The 17,081-nt window shown below is 46.0% G+C and overlaps 1 protein-coding gene across 1 annotated transcript in view; it reads right to left on the bottom strand.

Moving 5' to 3' along the window:
* The window catches only part of LOC116452688 (centrosome-associated protein CEP250-like), a 50,536-nt gene that overhangs the window by 11,305 nt on the left and 22,150 nt on the right, over positions 1-17,081 (bottom strand). The gene's annotated exons all lie outside the window — the stretch shown is intronic.

Raw genomic sequence — 17,081 nt, 5'->3', positions numbered from 1 at the left:
TGCACACCTCTCAGTGTAGTTCTGCCAGTGCTGTTGGTCTCGGGCCAGCTGTGACTGCAGCAAGGACACCTGAAAGAGGCAGAAAGCCCAGCTCAGTCAAGCCCACACGGGCAGGAGCATCCGCAGCCCCACGGTACCAGCTGTGGGGGCAGACACAGCCTCCAACTCCAGCCCTCACCAACACTCTGCCCCTGGGGAAGGGGAAAGGAACAGGCTCCCACACTGCCCCTGAACGGAGCTCAGATGATCAACAAGTCCAGTTCACGGCTGGCAAACCCTTCCCTCCTACAACCCTCAGCCACCACAGGTCTGGGAGAGAGAGTTCCAACAGGATTTAGGAACCCAGCTCTGATTCCCAAAGCACGCATTCGGGCCATTGACCCCTTTCTCCACGGGCTGTGCCTCAGCACGAGGGCTGCGGCTCCCCTGAGCTACTGGAGGACTCTTCTACTTGAGCTGCTGGACAGCCAGCCCCGGCATGAGGGGAATTTGGTGCTTGGCGTGTTTTGGTGCTTTCTTGAGGCATTTTAGCACCCAAAGCCCCTTTCACACCTCCCTGTTTTTTCATTATACGTTAAAAAGGGCTTTAACTTCTTCATATTTCTTCATATTTATTATGCTTCCACTCAATTTTACTTAATTTCGAGGGATTCTTAAAGGGGTTTTGGGAGTTTTCTTGGTTTTGCTACGTTTCAGTGCACAATCCACCTTTTGAACCCTCCATTGCTTAAATGTAACTAAAATAAAGCCTTATATTTTTCATACTTATTTAAATTTCTTCCATTTTCCTCAGCTTTGCTGAAATTTCGAGGAGGTTTTGAGGCTTCTTTGGGTCATTTCCGGTACCCGCCCAGCCAATCTCGGAATGGAGTCTGGCTGAGGCGGGAACAGCTCTTGCCCCGCCCCCTGTCCCGCCCAGCCAATGACTGAGGGGAGTTCGGCTGAGGCGGGAACAGCTCTTGCCCCGCCCCCTGTCCCACCCAGCCAATGACTGAGGGGAGTTCGGCTGAGGCGGGAACCGCTCTCGCCCCGCCCCCTGTCCCGCCCAGCCAATGACTGAGGGGAGTTCGGCTGAGGCGGGAACAGCTCTCGCCCCGCCCCCTGTCCCGCCCAGCCAATGACTGAGGGCGCTTTTCCCCGCCCGCCGGTTGGGCGGGAGCCGCTCCCCACTTGTCAATCAACGAGGGGGGTCCGGCTGAGGCTGGCACTTCCCCCTCTCCCCCTCCCCGGCCAATCACTCCCGCCCCTCCCTGCCTCGCTGCCACTGGCCCCTTGTGACTCTGAATTTTCCCCACCTGCCCCCCCCAGTGGGTAAAATTCACGTCACTAGAAGTTCGTGTCCACAAAGGAGACAGAGGAGTCCTGTAAAAGTCCCTTGATTTGGAGAAAGGGAGAGAGTCCATCAGGCGTGTGTCCAAGGGGGTCTCTCCCAATTAGTTGGAGCAAGTAGCCTTCTTTTCTCCTCATTTCCCGGCCGCATTTTCCCCTCCTTCGCTTTCCCTGTTGGGAGGTACTTGGAAGGTACTTGGGACTTCCTGATCTGCCTATCCATGTGCCCCTGTAAAACACATGATCCATGATCATTACAATTAGCTAAATCAATTGATTTATTTTAGTAAGCTTTACTAATTGGCATGCACTGCTGCTCAGCCAAAGTCATGCTAGTCTTGAACTTTGGGAAGAAGAACAAAGACTTTATAGGATTATGAATATTAATGTATTTGCCTAGTGTGGACAAAAAGCTAATTAGAGTCCCCCCAAACTCCCATCTCACCTCCCACAGACTCCCACAATGTCTCCAGTGATATACAGAAAAGACTCTGCTGCTGGAATATGTAGTAAAGTAGGTATGTTTATTCCAGCACTGGGACACACGGGGGATAGCTCCTCCAAAACCATGCGTGCCGACAGCTGCATTCAGCTTGGTATTTATCAGGTTACAAGTTCCATAGTCATTAAGTTTCCCAGTACACCTATACATATTCGTTACCTAGCTCCCCTTAGCCTCGCCTCCTATTACAATGAGCCCAAAAGTCATTTACATCCGCGTTGCGCTTGCGCAGTGTCGTCTGGTAGTTGTGGGCAGGGGTCTCTGGGACAAAATAAAGGGTCTTCCTCCTTCTGAACTTTTCACCTTGCTTCCCTGCGCATGCTCTTTATGTTCCTGGCCCAAGTCCAAACTTCAAGGCTGGTTTAAGTTAGTTTTAGGTTGAAAAACAGGATCTTTGGTCAAGATTCCTTCCCATTATCAATAGTCTTCTATCTTCTCATCCTGTTTTGGTAGGCACAATAAGTGTTGAGCAAGCTGTATCCGTTGTTTTTAACAAACAGCTTCTTAGCAAATCATTTAACCTCTGCTTCCCCCTCCTCCCCCTGATTCAGTTCCCCCTTTTCTATAGAGTTAGTAAATTCTTTTACGAATACACAAATTCTTTTTCTAATAATATTTTACAATAAGCATCCCTTAATGCTCTTCCGTGTGCATTTGACAAGGTAGTTAAAACTGATAACTTCTTTAGCACTCTGTATTTCCAAGCAAGCAACATAATAGACAGCACAAGGCAAGCACTCACCAAAATTAATAAAACAATTATGGGGTGACATAACGTATTCAGAATGCCAGTTGCGGTAGGTGACCACCCAAAAAGCACGTCCCACCAGTGTCCTGGGTTGCACTGTATCCTATTACCATCCTCATGAGCTGTTGAAATCAGGTGGGGCAGTGTTTCCTTGCCTCCTCCCCCCAGACTATCTTTCTGTTAATGGCCCATCATTGTCGGGCCGAATGACTCAGAGATAACTCCCTCCGGACTATCTTCTGTTAATGAGCCCAATCAACACTTGGCCTCATGACTCATGACCCCATTGTGAGATGCTCCACCCAGAGGGAGGAACCAAGCATCCCATCCTGGATATAATCTGAGATTCTGAACACCAGAGACAACCTTTCCACTGCATTTCCAGAGGACAGGAGCTACACAGCCACCACTGGACCTTCTGAGGAAGAGCAGACCCTTTTTTCTACAGGATCACCGCTTCAGAGGACTGCAGCCACCATTCTGCTGGACTGTTACCACCACCCTGATTAACAGGGTGTCAGGTTGTATCCTGACTCTGTCAGTTTAACCCAGTGATTTCTGCCTTTATTTTTTTTCCCTCCTTTTATTTCCCTATTAAATTGTTATTCTGACTTGGTGTCTCCCACTAGTTTGTTTTCAAACTAGTACACATATGGCCTCAGTCTGTTCAATTTGACACTTCAGTGCACACTCTAAATGATGCACAGAAATTGTTAGGAACCATTAATTGGCTGCGACCCTATTTAGGACTCACCACTGCACAGCTTTCTCCTTTGTTCAATATATTAGCAGGAGATCCAGATTTAAACTCACCAAGACAGATTACCCCTGAAGCTCAACAAGCCTTAGATAAGGTGCAACAAACTATTTCCAATCACCATGTGTACCATGTGGACCCTGACATTGATGTCGTTGTTTTTGTTGTAATTCCAGAATTTCATCCAGCAGATATTATTGCACAATGGTCTCATCATTGGTCCCCTGACCCATTGCATATTCTAGAATGGATGTTTTAATCTCATAAACCTAAAAAAACAGTCACTACAATTTTTGAATTGATTGCTCAGTTAATTATTAAGTGTAGATACCAATGCCTGCAAATTGCTGCCAAAGATCCTGCTAAATTTACTGTTCCTATTCAGCAAGATTATTTCGAATGGTCCTTGGCCAATAGTTCTGCACTGCAGAGCTACGCAGGACAAATTGATTACCATTTTCCCAGACATAGATTATTACAATCACTGAATATCACCCCATTATCAGCAAAACCTAAATTAAGTTGTACTCCTGTAGATGGGCCTACAGTATTTACAGATGGGTCAGGAAAAACAAATCAGCAATTGTCACCTGGAAAAATTAGGAGGGATGGCAGACTTTGCAGGGTCAGGGTACTGGATCCACACAATTGGTCAAATTAAAAGCAGTTACTATGGCCTTTCATAATTTTAATGAACCTTTTAACCTAATTGTTGACTCAGCTTACGTTGCAGATGTTGTACAACGAGTAGATTGTTCCCTTTTGAAAGAAGTTAATAATGCTGGATTGTTTCTTTTGCTAAACACTTTGTGGACAGCTGTTTTGCAAGGCATGTATCCTTTTTATGTTTTGCATATTAGAATCCATACAAACCTACCAGGATTTCTTGCAGAAGGTAATGCCTGTGCTGATGCATTAGCTAATCCTATTTGGGCAGTTCCTCAGCCAGATAAACTAGCCCAGGCTAAAACATCTCACACCTTTTTCAATCTAAATGCGCGCACTTTGTGTAAAGTTTTCACTTATGCCTACAGAAGCTCGTGCTGTTGTTAGTGCCTGCCCAGATTGTCATAACTTTAACGGACCTTTACCCTTAGGAGTAAATCCCCGTGGTCTTTTGGCCCTACAGCTTTGGCAGACCGATGTCACACACATTTCAGAATCTGGTCGTTTTAAATATGTACATGTATGCATTGACACCTTTTTCTCTGTTATATGGGCTTCTGCTCATGCTGGAGAAAAGGCCTGTGATGTAATTTTGCACCGGCAGCAAGCCTTTGCTGCTTTAGGCACACCTGCCTGTGTGAAAACTGACAATGGGCCAGCCTACGCCTCTCAGAAAGTTAGGAATCTTTTATGTTTGTGGGGCATCTCTCACAAATTTGGTATTCCTCATTCTCCCACTGTCAGCCTGTTGTTGAACATGCTCACCACACACTTAAAACTGTTTTAGAAAAACAAAAAGGGAGAATGCAAGGGGAAACCCCACAGTCCAGACTTTTGAAAGCTGTAGATACCATAAGTCACTTGACCATACCGGCTCATTCAAACAATCCCTCAATTTTAAATCATTTTTATTCCTTGCAGTCCACCAGTGAAACACATTTGCCTCGAGCTAAAGTCTGGGTAAGGAATTTGCTTACCAGCCAGTGGGAAGGCCCCTGGGACCTTGTCACTTGGGGGCGTGGATACGCTTGTGTTTCCACAGGTACTGGAGCACGGTGGGTGCCAGCAAGGTGTGTGCGTCCTGATTTGCAGCAGAACATCCCATCACCTGCTCGGCCAGATCCTGAGGGTAACAGCAACACAGGCTGATGACCTTGGCAGCGTAGTTCGAGCTACCTCCGACCAGAGAGAGCATCGAGCACTGGTGACCAAGGAGGACTGTATTGCACTGTATATCCTTGTGATCAAGGGTATTGGCTTGCACTGGGATGCACTGGAGTGCAAATGGCAACGAGTAACAGAAAAATGCAGGTGCCAATATGGTCCTTGTCAGTTTTGCTGAGCTTAGTGCCTGCTGTTTCTGCTTGGCCTGTCAGTCAGCCGAGAACCAACAGGTGAGTTACCCTGGCCAATGCGATGGGGCAAGATACTCTGTGCTTAGCCACTGCTACTCCTGACAATCCTCTTTCTACCGGCCTTGTTGGCTTGCCGATAGGTGACTGGCCAAAGCCTAGGACAGTTAACGCAAGCTTTTACAATCACACAACCACACTGATGCTTAAGGTCCGTGGGTTTCATACCTTCCCCCTGCAACTCTTGAGCCGCACGAAACAGAGCTTTTAGAATCTGTGAAAATGGACCTTTGTGTTAAGTTTAATTACTCTGGATCTGATCAGTCCAAAGGACAAGATGTTTCTCCTAACCAACCCATATTTGCCAGTGAAAATGCCTGGTGCAATTTCAGTTCACCACATATTTCACACTCTACTACTATTCCTCTGGCTTTGCCACCAGGGGTGTTTTTTATTTGCAGAGACCGAGCACGGGCTGCGATTCCATCACACATCAAGGGAGGTCCTTGCAGCTTAGGACGACTCTCACTGTTAACACCTGACACATCTATGATTTTACAGCATAAACCATGGAGAAGAAAACGCAGCACCCATGCATTTGCCCCTGATTGCGATGACAACACCAAATTTTGGCCACCAGGTACTCGATGGACTGTCTCCTTCCTTTCTCCACAAGTAGCAGCTGCTAAAGCACTGGGACTGTTAAGTTAGGATGTTGGTTAGCTCGGCAGACTAACGCTACTTCCCTTGCTTTAGCCGGATTATTAACAGATGTTGGTTCAGTAAGGCACGCTACACTGCAAAATAGAGCTGCTGTTGATCTTTTTGTTATTAGCACATGGACATGGATGTGAGGATTTCAATGGAATGTCTTGTATGAATTTGTCTGATCATTCAAAATCTATTCATGCCCACATTAACAAATTACAAACAAGTGTGTCCAAATTCCATGAAGAATCAGAATCTGATTGGCTCAATAGTTTGTTTGGCAATTGGCAAATTGTGGGATGGGTCAAAAATCTGCTCAAAATTGGATGCCTGATCCTACTGGTTATTTTTTGCATCCTGCTCATTGTGCCGTGTTTATTGTCTTTTTTGCAAAGGGCCCTGCAAAAGTCAATAAACGCTGCCTTTGTAATACAAAAAAAGGGGGGACCTGAGGAGATTGACAGCTGGACTGACAATCTCCCAGAATCAGACCTGAAACCAGTCAGAATTTACCTGTGAGAATATTACAGCAAAATTTTGCAATTTTAGTGAAACCCACAGAGAAGGACAAGAAAGTAATCAATGAGAGAAGATGTTCTGGACACGAGGGGAGGATGTTCTTGTTATGGGACATTGAGAGTGTACAAGGAAGAGCTCGTGGATAATATGTAGCAACTATACTTTTGCTTGTATAGCTGATTGTTTACTGCCTGAATGGTCATTGTTTGTTAGACAGCCTTGTCATTGTTAGCTAAGCAGCCAATCTTAAATTAGGCCACAGGCACTGTGAAGAGGTATAAGAATAGCAGTAGAGAAAATTAAAAATCTTCTACCTTTCTCGACAATGGATTACAACTAGTGTGTGCTTTTATGTCCACCTCGACAAAAGCCACATGTGGTGACCCTGAGACGTGATCCAAAGAGCCTGCCTGGAGAGCAGGAAGCCTGCGTGGAGAACAGGGGACTCGACGGGAAGGAGAGTAGCGAGGAGAGCTACCAAGATCTAGATCGGACTGCAACCTTTTAAAGGTGAGCCCGTTGATAACAGAATGGGAGCAAATACATCCCAAGAGGAAAATTGAGTAGTTAATATATGAATGTGGATGTTAAAACGACGTGGCATAAAATATGATAAGCTGACATTGCAAAGACTGTAGCTTTGGTGCAAAAGTCAAGGGATTGAGACCACATGTGTCAACACTTTTAGTATACGGGAATATATATTATATATGGGAAGCAGTGGGATGGCATATTCTCGACCTTGCTTCTAGGGCAGATGATACTGTTAAAGAATTTATGACGACATGGAGGTTAGTTTTAGACACTTTGAAAGAACTGAAAAAAGAGCAAGACGCTGCAGCAGCTGGCACATCAGAGAGAACAGAGACAGATAATGCTGGTGGGACTGGGAACATTGCAGCGGGAGGGGGTGGCAGGGCACAGGCTGGCAAGGAAAAACCTGTATTGTTTCCAGTATCCAAGCCACGGAGGGTTTTGCCTCCTCCCTTTTCGGATCCTGTTTCTCGCTCCCCTTCTCCCCCCCGTCCCTACAAATCCCTTTGATCTACCTGTACCACCCGCCAGGAGGGGTGACAGTGATGAAAAAGGTGAAAATGAGAGCGTGCCATCAGCACCCCCACTGCCTGCTGCTGCACCTCCACTGTCTGCTGCTACTAATCCTTTTGTACAAGGTGCAAAGGAATCCGTGCCAGGGGTTCAAAATGATAGCTTGCTTTATAGAGATACCTTAATGTTGCAACCTGTATCTGTAGCTCAGGGCATGCAAGATCCTGCTGCTGTTTGAGAGATATCAGACTCCAAGCGTTATCTGATAGAGATTTTGAAGCCGCAGAAAGACTTAAGATCATTCAGCAATCACCAGAGTCAAAAGAGCCACAAGACTCTGTAATTTCTGCTTTCCCAGTTATCAGAGGCAGGGGTCAAGTGCCTGATCAGCATGTTCCATTTAACTGGCAGGTATTATCTGAGCTACGCCAACTTGCTACTAATTACAGCTTAGGGTCCCCTGCTGTGACAAAAATGCTGAAATCCATAAGAAGTGAAGAGTTAACTCCCTTTGATTTAAAGCAGATTGCTAGATTGCTTTGTACACCTGTTCAGTATACCATGTTTGAGACAGAGTGGAGAGCTTTTTGTGAAGAAACTGCTTTAAATAATATGCAATTGTCAATGACTGATCCTCAGTTTGGTGCAAGTTTGCCTCAATGGGGTTGCACCCCTTGGACGAGCCTCAGCTGCAGGCTCTCCTACACCCTTTAATCCTAGCGCAGTCCCATGACCATGCTTTGCAAGCTTTGTTTAAAGTAGTAAGCATGTCAGCTCCTGGGAAAAGCTACACAACTATTAAACAGAGCCCTAATGAGACTTTTATGGCCTTTTTAGATCGCCTTCAGGATGCGATAGAAAAACAAATCGCAAATGCAGATGTAAAAGAAGCTTTAATTTTGCAAATGGCACAAGACAATGCAAACGAGGAATGTAGGAAAGCTACATATGAAAAAGCCCTCACTGAATGATGTGATTAATGCATGTGCAAAAATAGGGACTGCACCACATCAAATGGCTATGCTAACTGAGTCTGTTACTACGGCTGTTGCTGAAGCTATTAAAATGACACATAATTGTTACAGCTGCGGACAGCCTGGTCATTTTAAGTCTCAGTGCCCGCACAGAACTCTGTCCTCTGGAGCAACTAACAAAGTTGCCAATAACAAAGTAACTCTGGGAGCAGTTCTGTGTGATCGATGTGGTAAACCAAGACATTATACAAAACCATGTAAATCCTGTTTCCGTGCCAATGGGCAGCCTCTCAAAAATCAGGGAAACTGCCGACCGAACACGAGGGGACAGTGTGTGCAGACAAAAATGCTTCCCCAGGAACCGCTGCGCCCAGCAGAGGTTGTGTGAACGGCTTGCCGGTGGAACAAAAGGCTCAGCAGGGATGGATGTTTGCACTGCCAGCACAGTGATTATAGACTCTCCTGCAGTTCTTAAAGTGCCTTTGGATGCACATGGACCTATAGGACAAAATTTAAGTGCTTTGCTAATAGGAAGACCCAGTGCTACTTTGCAAGGGATTTTTGTGCATCTGGGAGTAATTGATGCAGACTTTACAGGACAAATCTGTGCAATGGTTTCTACACCCACCCCTCCTGCAGTCACACCTGCTCAAACTCGTATTGCTTAACTTGTACCTTTCAAGTCTTGTGTTCCCAGGATCAGATTTAAAGAGAGAGGAGACCAAGGCTTCGGTTCTACCGGCGCACCTCAGGGTTTTTGGACTCAACAACTTTCCGAGCAGAGACCGCAACTGATTTGTGAGCTAACACTGAAGGGGGCACAGCCACAGACTGTTAAGATTAAGGGGCTGATTGATACGAGAGCAGATGTCACAGTGATTTCACACCACGACTGGCTAAACTCGTGGCCTGTCACTGCAGTGGGAAATTCAATTGCGGGTCTTGGGGGAATGACACAAAGTTATTTAAGTATGCATTTTGTGCTCATAAAAAATCCAGACAGCCAGGTTGCTGCAGTTCGCCCATATGTGACTGCTGCGCCTCTAAATTTATGAGATGTGATGTTTTGGCCACTTGGGGAGTGACAACTGGCACAAATTTTTAATAGTGGTCACTGTGCAGCAGGGCGGTTGCTACCCAGTAACACCTCTACGATGGTTAACTGACCGTCCCGTGTGGCAGGCACCATGGCCTCTAACACAACAGAAACTTGCCGCCCCGAACAATTTAGTTGATGAGCAGTTACTGCAAGGGCACATAGAGCCGTCTGTCAGCCCTTGAAATACTCCTGTATTTGTGATTCAAAAGAAATCAGGCAAATGGCGATTGGTACACGATCTGAGACGCATTAATGCAGTCATGGAAAGCATGGGTGCACTGCAACCAGGCATGCCATGATTCCTGCAACGTGGGACATTTTGGTTGTTGATTTGAAAGATTGCTTCTTTACAATTCCCTTACACCCTGATGACAGACCAAAATTTGCATTTTCAGTACCAGCTGTTAACAATGCTGCACCTGTAAAACGATATCAAAGGAAAGTTTTACCACAAGGTATGAAAAACAGTCCAACTATTTGTCAAATGTATGTGGCCCGAGCTCTATTGCCTATCAGAGAACAATTCCCTAACCGTTATTGCATCACTATATAGATGACACATTGATAGTATCTCCTTGCAAACAGGATTTGCAAAACATACAGCCAGAGCTTTTAAAGGCTCTGCACAAATATGGATTACTGATTGCACCTGGAAAAATCCAAACAGAAGCACCCTGGAAATATTTGAGATTAAAAATATTTGAACATACCATATTGTCCTGGGTTGCACTGTATCCTATTACCATCCTCATGAGCTGTTGAAATCAGGTGGGGCAGTGTTTCCTTGCCTCCTCCCCCCAGACTATCTTTCTGTTAATGGCCCATCATTGTCCTGCCGAATGACTCAGAGATAACTCCCTCCGGACTATCTTCTGTTAATGAGCCTAATCAACACTTGGCCTCATGACTCATGACCCCATTGTGAGATGCTCCACCCAGAGGGAGGAACCAAGCATCCCATCCTGGATATAATCTGAGATTCTGAACACCAGAGACAACCTTTCCACTGCATTTCCAGAGGACAGGAGCTACACAGCCACCACTGGACCTTCTGAGGAAGAGCAGACCCTTTTTTCTACAGGATCACCGCTTCAGAGGACTGCAGCCACCATTCTGCTGGACTGTTACCACCACCCTGATTAACAGGGTGTCAGGTTGTATCCTGACTCTGTCAGTTTAACCCAGTGATTTCTGCCTTTATTTTTTTTCCCTCCTTTTATTTCCCTATTAAATTGTTATTCTGACTTGGTGTCTCCCACTGGTTTGTTTTCAAACTAGGACAACCAGTTATGACTTGCATCTTGTTTTACTCCTTGCAAGATTCTGCTTATTTCTTGTGTGTCATGATGGATGGTGACTAAGGTCTTTTTCCCATTCTTTCAGATTTCTTCTAAAATCTCAATTAGGTCCTGATGTTTCACTAATTGCTTTACTAATGTGAGGCCCATCCCAATAGGGGTGGGTAGCAATTTATGGTATATGGTGTAGTTAGACCTTATCAATTGATGAGACACAACCGATGCTAAATACGGTAAGTCACACCCAACAATCTTGGTAAAATTACAAATACAAAAATTAGAGTGATTCCTGGTGGCTACATTTATTTTACTGTCATCTATCATCATAAAAGTGCAGATAGTTCTTAAGCATACACAACCTTGGCCAATCTATACAAGTACTGGTTTTGGTGAAGTGTCTGGGTGGATCTCAAAGTGACGCATGCCTTGTTCTGCATCAAGACATATGTCTCTGGCATCAAGTGTATTACTTGCTCAGATAAATCCTTGTTGTTCCCGTGTGATGCAAGAGTCTAAATTTACCGTTTGCCACTTTCCTCTCACCATCCGAGCCCATACTCTGTGTTCGGAGGGGTAAAAAACTGTCCCTTTATGGTTTAGTCCCAATGTGACAATAGGATGAATTACATCAACTGTGGCATTCCGTATCATAAGCACGAAGGCAGTAGCTATGTTAGTCATTGGGTCATAGGTGAAATTTACCAAGGTCCACCAGGATTGGAGCTTTCTTTCTAATTTAGTAGCATTGTCCCAAACAGCTCCTCGGATTTCAATAGGAAAAACACCTTCATTACCTTCTCTTATGATTAAGGAAGCTGCGGACTGCATCCATAATTGAGCTTGTATGCAGCTAAGGGCTAATGAGACATTGTCCTGAGCTGTGCCAAGTGTGTTTAGTATCATTCGTGGTCCAGGTCGCTGAATTTTGCGAGGTCTGGCAGTATTTTTGAGACTTGCCACTGGCTGTTTCCCAATGCTAATAGGGAAGATTGTAGGGGCTGTTTTAATTTGGTCAGGTCACTGGTTGCTGTGGCCAATTTATTCATCAGTATCTCTGAATCAAATCCCATTTATGACTCCCAGTCCTGTTCCCAGCATGCCAGTCAGGTCTCTCCGCATTCTGCCCTTGAGGGGGCTTTGCTCCTGCAGCCAGGCTGTCCACCCTTCAAAGGATGTTTGAATTAAAGGGGAGCAGGCTGGTTGGATCTCAGAAATGTTAATTTGCATTAGTAGTTCTACACGCTTAAGAGACCACTCTGGATTAAACAGCAGTAATTGCTGGCCTGTGTTTCTCACTACATAAGGGCCAATCTCATAAACCTTTGGCTCAGATTTAAGTGATGTGACCTGGGTTTGGATCTGATTGCCAGAGTAGGTCGTAGTAGGCCTAGCCATGGCATTTATCTGGAATTTGAATGAGAGTCCATTACTGTCCTGGGCCCAAAGACAAACTACTTCAACGGTCTGTGCTAATGTAAAATTATACCAACAATCTACTTCACTTGAATGACTACAGATTTCATTATGTTTGTCTGTAGGAGTAGTTGAGACACTGATTTGGGTTGCTTTTTTATGAGTAGTTCCGTTAATCATTCAGCATCTTATTTTGATTTCTTCTCTTACAGTTCCCTGAAGTTGCCAAGTTTTTTGTTTTGTCCATTCTTGCTTTATATACACTTGGTTCCCATGCATGACCACAGTCAGCAGGTTAAAATCCTTTAAATCAGAATATTTCCCCAGGAGTCCAGTAAACTGCATAAAGGCTTGGGACCATATGTCTTCTCTCCTATGAATAACTTTTCAGCTTAAGGCTATAATTATGACTGAAAAAACCCCAATTTTCTGGGTTATACTTGTGTGCCACCGTAATATTTTCATTTTGTTTGGGTAAACTTCAAATTCAGTTCATCATCCCCAGGGGTCACTTTCCAAGGGGCCTCTGTGGCCTTCTTTACCCAAGTATGGTGAATCCATGCACTCTGCTCTCTGATCTTAATCGCGGTGTAAGTGATGAGAAGCACCTGGAATCGTCCTCCCCACTGTGGTTCCAGAGGTTTTTCTGTAAGAAACTTAACATATACATAATCTCCAGGCTGAATGTCATGTACAGGACTGTCCAAGCCTCAACTTCGGGTTCCAGCCACATTTTTCAGTTTCTCTAAGCTGTTTGTCTAAAGCAATCATATAGGTGGTTAAGGTCTCCTCCCCAATTTAGGTAGATATTCCTTTCTGTACCCCATATGGTCTCCCATAAAGTATTTCGAAGGCACTTAGGTTTTTTTTTTAATTCTGGCCTTGGTCCAAATTCATAACAATGCAAGTGGAAGAGATTGGGGCCAGGGTAGGTTAGCTTCTTGCCCTAGTCTCACAATTTGCTGTTTAATCAAATGATTCATTTTCTCTACTTGGCCACTCAACTGGGGGTGGTATGGAGTGTGGAGTTCCCAATCTATGCCTAAATGTCAGCTGGTTTGTTGTACCGCCCTTGAAATAAAATGTGGTCCCCTATCTGAGGATATTGTGGCTGGAACTCTGAAGCATGGTATTATTTCTTGTAGTAACGCTTTGGTTACTTCCCAAGCTTTAGCGGTCCTAGTAGGAAAAGCTTCTGGCCATCCTGAAAAAGTGTCTGTCAGCACTAGTAAATATCGATACCCCCCTTTTCTTGGAATTTCTGTAAAATCAATTTGCCACTGCTGTCCAGGCCCATGGCCCCTTCCAATTTGACCCATTTTTAGTTTGGGGGTATTTTTGGGATTAGTCTGAAGGCAAAGGTTACATTGTTGGGTTACCTGCACAATGGTTTCAAATAAATATCTAGCAATAATTTTCCCAATTTAGCAGTTATATAAGGCATTTGTTTCCCAATGTGTTTTCTGGTGCTCTTCTTTAACTAGTAACCATAGCAAATGGGAGGGAATAACCAATTTTCCTTCTGCAGTGATAACCCATCCTTCTTGGTTAAATGTTCCCCTTTCATCTTTAATCAATTTCTTGTCCCTTTTGTTCTATATTGGCTTACCCTCTAGGGAAAGTTGTCCATCTGGGATCAAGGCTCCAGTTGTTGTTACCTCACTTTTTGCTGCTTCTTTTGCCTCTCTGTCCACCAGATCATTTCCTTCTTCCAGTTCTGAGCTCACCTTTTGATGTGCCTTGTGTGCATGATTGCTACCTTCTCAGGTAGCTGGACTGCTTCCAACAGCCACATTAGTTCTTGTGCACGTTTGATGTTCTTTCCCTGCGAATTTAACAGTCCTCTCTCTTTCCAAATGGCCCCTTGTGCGTGTACAACTCCAAATGCATACCTTGAGTCTGCATAAATGTTTCTTTTCTTTCCTTTTGCCATCTCTAAGGCACGGGTTAGGGCGATTATTTCAGCCTTCTGCACAGAGGTGTTTGTTGGCAGGGGTCCGGATTCTATCACCTCCCAGCAGGTGGTAACTGCATACCCAGCATGTCGCTTTCCACTGATGACGTAGCTGCTCCCATCAGTAAACCAGGTCTCTGTGTTGTCTGAAGGGGTATCCTGTAGATCCGGGCGGCTGGAAGAGGTGCCTTCGATAGTCTCCAGGCAGTTATGGCGTACCGGTTCCCCTTGATTTCCGCTGAGAAAGGAAGCTGGGTTGACAATGTTAGTTACCACTATTTCTACATCATCTTGTTCTACCATGATGGCTTGATATTTCAGGAGCCTTTGTGGGGAGAGCCAGTGCCCACCTTTCACTTCCAGCACCGCGGACACCGTGTGGGACACCAGCACAGTCATTTTCTGACCCAAGGTGAATTTGCATGCTTCCTGGATGTTTAGCACGACTGCTGCAACAGCTCTGAGGCACCCAGGCCATCCTTTGGCTGCTGCATCTAGCTGCTTAGAGAAATAGGCAACTGCCCATCAGTATGGGCCCAGGTCCTGTGCTAGTATTCCCTGGGCGATCCCTTGTTTCTCATGGGAAAATAGAAAGAATGGCTTACTCACGTCTGGAAGTCCTAGAGCTGGAGCTGACATGAGGGCATTCTTTAGCTGGCTGAAGGCCCGCGTGGCCTCCTGTTGCAGTGGGGATCCTGCAACACGCATATATCAAACCAGGAGTCCCGTGGAAAGGAAATATATACGGACAGACAGATTCTTGATAGCTGTTTCAGAGAGATGTTTATTTCTCCAGCCGCATGGCCGGAGCTCTGCCGAGGAACTGTTCCAGTCACGGGACCAAGGGTCCTTCTGCCCGCGCAGGGAACACAAACCAACCAATGGGAACGAGGCTGAGCAGGGGCAGGGAAACCCCGTGTCTGTGCCCTCAGGGCCCCTCTCCCAGGGCTCCATGGCAGGGGAGGGACCCCAACACCCCACCCGTTTTATTTTAATAAAAGGAGAATGAAAACAACTGGATAAACATAACAAGAACAGTTTCAAAACAAAACAAGCCACCCTCCTGAGTCTTTAAATGTCCAATCAGATTCTGTGGAACATCTTAGGGCTGACAGAAGGGGGACAGAACTCTCTGAGCATGCTTTGTGGGGAAACTGAGGCAGGAGAGGGTTTAACTTCTTCCCTCCCCCTTTTCATCCCCCACTCGGCATTGGAAAGGGATTTTTGGGGAAACAATTGGCAAAAGCATGGTTTTGTGAGGGAAACCATGGATGAAAAAACGGATTAGGTAATAGGACATGGGGTAAAAGGGAAAGGTGGGATTAGGAAAGGGAGACTGTAGGGGGGGCTTATAATGGAGATATTGTCTAACATGACTACGATTTTTTGCATATATACTGCCTTTTACAGGAACACCATCAGGCCCAGTGACCTGCGATGCTTGTAACCCTTTTCTACCTCGTATAATTTTGAATTCCACGACTTCTCCATCTCCCAAGCTTGGGATGCATTTTTCAAGGTTATTCTTTTTAATAGCAGTTCTATGCACGAATATGTCTTGCTGGTTGTCACACCTTGTTATAAAACCATAGTTTTGCTTAACATTATACCATTTTACTATCCCTAAGACCTTAGCTACTATGATCTTTTCCTTTTTCCGAGTGGCTGCTGTTTTCTGTCTCGCTGCGTCTTTGCTCTCTCTTTCGGTCGCTCCCGTGTTGGAATTGTCGGGGCTGCTGGTGCCTGCGTGCTCTTCCCGGGGTCACGTTTGGGGCTGCGCGGGCCGGGCCGGGCCGCGCCGCTCAGTTCTCCGTGCGTCGCCTCCTCTGGTCGCAGCTTCGCTGCCGCTGCCGGGCGCTGTACCCACGTCTCGGCCGGGCCCCCGAGCGACGACCCCCCCGCGCCCTGCTCCAGTGCGCATCTCGGCTGGGCGCGGCTCCGTTCTACCGCCACCTCCGCCAGCCGCTGCCCGCGCGCCGCCCCTCTCGGTCGGGTGTTCACGGGGCTCGCTCCACCATGCACTGCGTGGGGCCGTGCGGGCACCGCCGGGTCCCGCCGCTCCTGCCACGCCTCGCTCCACCACCGACACTGCGGCTCGCGTGGCTCCGCCCGCGCGCGGGAACTGCCTCGCTGCTGCTCGCAGAGCACACGGTGCACGTGGCCTGGGCCGCACGGTCCCTGCGCCAGGCTTCCCTTTGCCAGGACACAGCTGACATTGCTCAACAGTCTCGGTAACTAAATAATATTCACGAAAATATTCTTCCATCGGCATATATTTTGACTCCAGTATTAACTGTGTCCAAACGGTTTTCCAAAAGCCCTTGGTAAGAATTAAATCCCAAGAAACATAGAAAAAGTTCTTAAACAACCATGCCAGGAAGTGTTTCAGTTCTTTTTGAGCTTGAATCAAGCGAAAATTTACAAATCGTTGTTCAAGAATCATTTTAAGATAAATGTCCATATGCGGCTCTGAGAGCCAAGAGTCTTCCCACCGTTCCTCCATAGTTTAGATATGGAATAGCAAAGCAAAACCAAGAAGAGGAATCCAAAGTTTCCAGGGTTTACTCACACAAATCAGTCGCTTAGGGATCGGGGATCGTTCTGCTCACAATTCTCTACCATTATGTTGCAGTGGGGATCCTGCAACGTGCATATATCAAACCAGGAGTCCCGTGGAAAGGAAATATATACGGACAGACAGATTCTTGATAGCTG

Source organism: Corvus moneduloides, chromosome 17 (assembly GCF_009650955.1).
Source record: "Corvus moneduloides isolate bCorMon1 chromosome 17, bCorMon1.pri, whole genome shotgun sequence".
Taxonomy (NCBI): Eukaryota; Metazoa; Chordata; class Aves; order Passeriformes; family Corvidae; genus Corvus; species Corvus moneduloides.
This window is presented reverse-complemented; position numbering and strand designations above follow the sequence as displayed.